We start from the raw sequence: 6,000 nt of genomic DNA on the forward strand, positions 1-6,000 counted from the left end.
TACATAATACATTTTAATATCATTGATTAATCGCATGAATAGGGTCCTACTGGGAACTTAAATAAAAGAGTGGACTGTTTTTCGATAGGGCTGGTTTAATAGCCGTTTACAATTTGGAAATAACTAGACTATACAATGTGGTAGTACAAAAATGAGTCACAGTAGTTGTTGTGCACAGATGTTTGCCTTATGATGAGAGCGTGAATTATTGAACTCTGCCCTTGTTTTGTTCTTAATTCTTCTACATCTCGGACTTGTCCAGCCAATACCAACAACTTTCCTTTAAATACGGTTTGTGGTTGGAATTTGATATTGTAAAACTCTCAACCCGGTCTTCAAAACAATACTCATTTCGATCTGAAAACGATATTTAATTTATTACTAGTGATACAGGAACATTTAAATATATTTACTGTTATATAATGAAACCGTTAAAGTAGCTTTTTCTTTTTGTTTTACTGTAAAACTACTACTATAAATAAAGTAAACAAACCCTGACACAATCAAAATTAAACACACTTTTTGGACTTACCTCATTTGATTTGAATGACCAAAATTATTTCAAAACCTTTTTTCCACCCAAATCGTGGTATCACAACCATTTATTAGTTGAAAATATTTGTTATTTTTTCATTTTAATATTTTTTCACAAATATACGACCTAAATGTCAATGTGACAGAGCCCACAAAGTTGTGGACGCTAGTTGGCGCTGTAATCGTGCACAGAGCCAATATCAAACTTTTGAAAAACGAACAGGAGCGAGCCACCACACATTGTCATGTAAAGCTCACTCGCCTTCTTTAGTAGACCGTAATTTTTAAATTCTTCTTTCACTTTATTTCAATTTGGAAGACTGACGTCTGTTTAAAAAAATAATTGAAAGTCGAATTTTATTATAGTCAAGCGATTCTGATATTATGTTTTAAATGGGATTTGGAATTAATATTCTCAGTATTGATGGTAGCGTCAATGTTAGCTGGGACGATTCAGTGTTGGACAACCGATTGCTCTTTCTACGAATTTATGAAGACAGGCCATTATTAAATCAAAGATTATCAAATAAACAATTTTCCTTTCACAATTAAATAACTGATATTAAGGTTCCCCTAGAACTAGGTTCTCCAGAACTTCAGCAGTTATGCCAACTTATTTATGGTTCGGATAACGAACTTAATAGTTTATGAAGTTCTGTCGTAAAGCTGAACCCACATTTCTACGTGATTACATTTTTTTCTCCCATCACATCACGTTTTAAAGAATCTATAAAACAAGCAGCATCGTTAAAATTGTAGTTACTTAAACTTAATTTTTAAGACGTAAATACTAACACCCGTATTCACAAACATTACTATAAGGTCTCACAGTGCGCGTGGACGCACAGGGTGACACACAAACCAATCACATGTGCGTTCGATTTGCTGCTTCACTTAAGCAAGCATCGTTTGTAAATACGAGCGTAAGTAATTTTAATGTTTGATATGCTTTTAGTGGGTACAGGTTCAAAATCAAAATCTTTACTCCCGGACTTTAGGTTCGTAAGGTGTTACTAAAATAAGTAACTTATCTAGATCTAGATTCTAGATCTGCACAAGGTAAATATGTAATTCATTTCTTCACTGTTCAGAGTTAAAAAAAACACAGTAACCTAATTATAAAATTAGCCGCATACCTGTACCTACGTCGAAATGTAAGATTTTAATTCCCAGACGTTGGAATTTAAAAAAGCCTCCGATCTAATTTCATTTCTAATTTAGCAACCTGTTGTGGTTCATAATAAAGATATTTGGAATTTGTGAAAAGTGACGCTATAGAAATACGAGGATAAAGTCCTTTTACGTTATTTCGTTTCGCTCGTCATGGCATTTCGTAAATTGGCTTATCGAATTCGCCACCTAAATGCTTGTTGATTTGATTTTGTTGCGATCAGTGGTCCGTGGTAACATCAACTAACTCAATTGGCATATCCTCATTGTTGGAACTTTGGCTTTGGAAGAGTCAACTTGATAAGCTGTTAAAGTAATCTATGAAAATGTTCTAAGGCGAAAGTTTTCAGCGGTGAGATTTTATCTCCACAATTTATATTTTAGATGAAATTGTTGATGTTATTTCATATTTTAGAAGAAACTGTTGTTAGTTTAGTCCGGAAGACGCAGTGTGGGCAGGCTCCCCACTAGGTGGACCGACGATCTGGTGAAGCTTGCGGGAGGTGCCTGGATGCGGGCGGCCCAGGAGGGTTCGTTATGTAAATCCTTGGGAAAGGCCTTTATCCAGATTCGTATAAATAAATAAATAATTATTTATCGGTATTTAATCAACTACTTAGCTGCTACTAAGTTGACCTAGCTAGAGCTAATATTGAAAAAAGTAAGTACAATTACTGGTGAATAAAACACTAGACGGTTTCTCTCCTGGTCGACCATTATCCGAGGCAGTCATGTTTATTGAAAGGAAGAGAAAACAAAGAAAATATGTCTATAACGCAACCTAAATTAAACTCTCATCTTTTGTTCCTTTTTTTAATGAACACATTATTTTAGTCTCATACAGTTAAGAAATAAAGGTAAAAAAAAACTTTTTGTGGGACAATAATTATATTTTGTACGTCAACCGAGAACTAGCGTAAGTAACATCATGTTTAGATGTCTCTTTAATTAACGTATAAGTTGAAGGGCTTTTAGAAAAGGGCGACCTTTCGCTTGTGGCAAAAGTAATACAAATGGGCATGTCACATTCATCGCAATACCCTGAAAATGTTGACTAAGTGATGTTGGTTTAATTAATATAGTATGTTGTGTTTGACTTGAATCTTTGACGACGCTCTTTTTATAGGCTTGTTTTCGTATAACTATAAATTATCATCTTTTTTAATAAGAAGAAAGTAGAGTTCGTGTCGAAATGAGTTGTCCACACAAGGGGAAGCCTCTTTATTTAAATTTCATTATAACTTATAGCTTTTTTGTTTGATAAATTTTTAGGCTGACCGGTTTATCTGTGTAAAATATGATTAATGAAAAAAGGGTGACCTACCTACCTCTTAGTAATTTAAATTAATGGTAAAAATAACCACCTAGTCGATAACCTTAATTTATCAGAACTGAAAAACATACGGGTCGAATTGAGAACCTCCTCCTTTTTTTAAGTCGGTTGAAAATACAGCAAATTGTAAATGTATGAGAAAAAACACGATCCAATTTTATGAAAAATAATAAAAAATTCAAGAGCGAATATCAGTCTTGATACTTGCATCTCAGTAACCTGGTGCCATTAACCATCCACCTCCTCCGAATACCTATGTGATGAGAATTTCGTCGTGAAAAATACCACTTTTATGGATGCAGAGGTGCACGCTGCAATAAATTTTAAGTTTTTAACCTTTCAACCTGCGGGCAACCTTTCGTATTCAACACATTTATGAAAAAATGTAACGTTTACAATTTCAAAGGGAAAGCGAGATGGTTGTATCGGGTTTTGGAATTAGGAATTCATTTACGTCAATTTCAGATTACTTTTACGTATTATTTCTAGTAACTTTGTATCTTGGTTGATTTATACAGTACAGTTGAGACGAAAAATAGGTTTCTAGAAGAAATGTGTTATTGTGTTTTCTGTAGGATCCATAAAGTGATCTAACAAAAGCATTTAATTATTAAGGATAAAAGTAATAATTAACACTTGTAATCTCGCAAGATTACATACACTTTTAACACCATCAGCTACGAACTTTGTTTCGGAATTAAATGATTGTTTTTTTTTGTGGAAAAAAACAACTATGGTATGAAATTGGTTAAAGCTGAAAAATTCCCATGCAATTTCCCAAAATTATCTCGAGCTAGGCACTTCACAGCGTTTATCCGAGATGCGGACGCAACCTTCCAAATTAAATTCTGGTTCATTTATAATTTCTTGTCGGCAACCAGAGCATCCGCACACTTGTATACATTTCATTTCAACTAACGGCCAATAACACAGCTTAACAAATTTAAACTTTACCCAAATTGAGTAAGACACAAATCAGAACATTAATCAATTGATTTATTTAAGAAACAAGTAAGACTTAAAAATATTTATCCCTGTAATTACTGACAAAAAAGAGGCATTTTATTCTAATTTAAGTTGAATACATCTTTCCCCTTTGAGTCAAAGAGTTGGGTCCACTTAGTAGGGAATTATGTCCTTTGACAGTAAAGTAGCTTAAACCTTTGCATTATAATTTTTTCGGTGTATTTAAACTTTTTGAGGTAGAAAAGTGGATTTTAAAAATGTAAGCTGCCAATTTCCACTATATGAATGAACTTTTCAACAGACTGAACAACTGTGTGTCGTAATTATACTGAAATTGTGTTGGATAATGCTATTTTTTTATAGTATTTATTACTTAGTTGCGATAAAGTTTTTTTTTTTTTTGAGTAGTGCTGATCTGCTATTCATAATAATTAAATTAAAATTAATTGAATCTAATAAAAAGTTTCATTCATTATTTAAAATATTTTTATATTGTGTTATTTTCATTATATTACGCTTTAACGACATCCTCACAAAATATTAATTTAAAAAAATATTTTTCCTAAAAATCTTCATATTTTTTTGCACATAATACCACCAGCGTTCAGTTATATTTTTTAATAAAAAAAAATCTACGCACTTACCTTGCTACGTACGAAGTTTGTCGGCTGTCGCAACGGAGGCTGCTGCGGCGTCGGCAACAAGTGGTGTTGTGCGCCCGCCCGCCCTACGGCCGCTTATATACCGCGCGGAGGGCGCCGCCCGCCCGCCCACCGCGCCACTAACATAGTTTGCGTTTCAATTTGACAAATCAAAATTAGGAATAGGTACAGCTTTTCGGGTGCTGGTGACGTCGTAAGGTGTTTAATAATTTATATTTGGTATGCTTCGAATTTTTAAACAGCAAAATCGCTACGTCGCTCGTATCATGGGAAAAGGTGTGATGATAATGATAAAATGTCTTTATCTTGAATTGTTTTTTGTATAGTCTTCTGAATTAAAAACTTTGTGCATTTGGTCGGTCACAAAATTAGAAGATAGAAATTAAAATAATTATTTTCATAGGTAAATGTTTGTATACCTATAATGTTTTAGCGGTTTAAATTAATTTTTTCATTGAGATTAACTATGAACTTTTGATTTCTTTATTCTTTCCTGTTTGAGTGGTTAATTTAAAATAGTATTAAAAGCAAGTTAACATTTTGACAAAAGTAATAGATTCTTATAAGTCTTTCAATAATGAAACTGCTGTTTGTCAACGCCATTCTTGTGGCGGAATTTTGGGCTGACACTGTGTAGGTTTGTTGTCGACATGAAAAGAAGAAGAATAATGAAACTAACTTTAATATTCATATGAGAATAAAGCTATTTCTTAGTTCCTTGTCTCCAAAAATAGGGCCCAAACTGATCAATCACAGTTTCCATCCTCGATAATTTGCCCACCGCTTACGTTAGTGTGACCAAAGACTTATAATGTTAGATGAGCCTTTTAAAAGAAAAGAATATAGTGAAGTTTGACATGACCAATTGACCATGCGAATGTCGCTACAATGTTTTAATTGTAACTTTTTACAAACTATCTTTCAGTGTCCTGATTTTATGATCAGCTGTTTCCTCAGACGCCGTTTTATTAAATGGAAAAAAAAAACAAGTCTATAAAAATCTTTAACTATGATCGTTTTAAGTTAAGCAGGAATCGAGCCGAAAACCTATGAGAATCGAGAGTCCAACTCTCTCACCACTGCATAAACATGATTGTAGAGCAAAAATGTTAAATAACACAATGGCCATTGGACAAAACTTTTAATTAATGTTAAAAGAACATATTATTGTTTGATTTCAAGAAAAAAATGCCAATAACTTGACTAAATTCTAGAACTTTATATCTTCGATATGAGGGCAATTCCGCAGCTGAGGATTCTGGGATTTGCCGTGAATTTCCTGCGCATCGTCACTGTAACAACATCACCACACTATTTCGATATTTTTGTTATATT

At 33.3% G+C, this 6,000-nt stretch overlaps 1 protein-coding gene across 6 annotated transcripts in view; it reads right to left on the reverse strand.

Annotated features, from left to right (window-relative positions):
- Dh31 (diuretic hormone class 2) overlaps positions 1–4,699 on the reverse strand; it is an 81,131-nt gene extending 76,432 nt beyond the window's left edge. For all 6 annotated transcript variants that reach the window (XM_028323736.1, XM_028323735.1, XM_028323739.1 and 3 more), the window contains exon 1: positions 4,648–4,699. The gene's annotated coding sequence lies outside the window, so the exon portion shown is untranslated. The remainder of the gene's footprint in view (positions 1–4,647) is intronic.
- Between the last annotated feature and the right edge of the window lie 1,301 nt (positions 4,700–6,000).

Source organism: Ostrinia furnacalis, unplaced genomic scaffold, assembly GCF_004193835.3.
Source record: "Ostrinia furnacalis isolate ACB-3 unplaced genomic scaffold, ASM419383v2 OfSCF0682, whole genome shotgun sequence".
Lineage (NCBI taxonomy): Eukaryota > Metazoa > Arthropoda > Insecta > Lepidoptera > Crambidae > Ostrinia > Ostrinia furnacalis.